Source organism: Arachis hypogaea, chromosome 19 (assembly GCF_003086295.3).
Source record: "Arachis hypogaea cultivar Tifrunner chromosome 19, arahy.Tifrunner.gnm2.J5K5, whole genome shotgun sequence".
Taxonomy (NCBI): Eukaryota; Viridiplantae; Streptophyta; class Magnoliopsida; order Fabales; family Fabaceae; genus Arachis; species Arachis hypogaea.
In genome coordinates, this window is record NC_092054.1 from 60,415,902 (window position 1) to 60,416,688 (window position 787).

The window sequence follows — 787 nt, forward strand, 5'->3', positions numbered from 1 at the left end:
ACTTGATACGACCCGATGCACTTGCCGGTAGTTTTTACGGAGAATTAATTTTTTTCGTGATCAACATGGTAGCCAACCCTAATGACAGGGGAAATGCAAGGAAGGTCCTAGGTGACTTTACTACACCCACTTCTAAATTCTATGGACGGAGAATCTCTATACCTGCCATTGGTGAAAATAAATTTGAGCTGAAGCCTCAACTGGTCACTCTAGTTTAGCAGAATTGCCAGTTTTATGGACTTCCATAGAAAGATCCCAATAGATTCATCTATGATTCTTGTAGATATGTGATACTGTCAAGACTAATGGAGTGGATCCAAAAATTTACAAGCTTATGCTCTTCTCCTTTGCTGTAAGGGACAAAGCTAGGTTAGATTCTCAGCCTAAGAAAAGCCTAGACTCTTGGGAGAAGGTGGTCAATGCATTCTTGACCAAATTCTTTCCACCTCAGAAGCTGAGCAAGCTTAGGGTGAAAGTTCAGACCTTCAGACAGAAAGAAGGTGAATCCCTCTATGAAGCCTGGGAAAGGTATAAGCAATTGATCAGAAGGTGCCCTCCTAACATAATTTCATACTGGACCATGCTAGATATTTTCTATGATGGCCTTTCTGAGATGTCCAAGATGGCATTGGACCACTCTATTGGTGGTTCACTCCACTTGAAGTAAACGCTTGAAGAGGCACATGAACTCATTAATATGGTTGCAAACAACCAATTCATGTAAACTTCTGAGAGGAACCCTGTGAATAATGGGGTGGCTCAAAAGAGAGGAGTCCTGGAGGTTAAC

The 787-nt window shown here is 41.8% G+C and overlaps 1 non-coding gene across 1 annotated transcript; it reads right to left on the bottom strand.

Annotated features, from left to right (window-relative positions):
• Positions 1-460: 460 nt before the first annotated feature.
• LOC112780905 (small nucleolar RNA R71) lies at positions 461-569 on the bottom strand. The gene has a single exon (XR_003191712.1). It is a non-coding gene; the product is annotated as a small nucleolar RNA R71 (small nucleolar RNA).
• Positions 570-787: the final 218 nt, after the last annotated feature.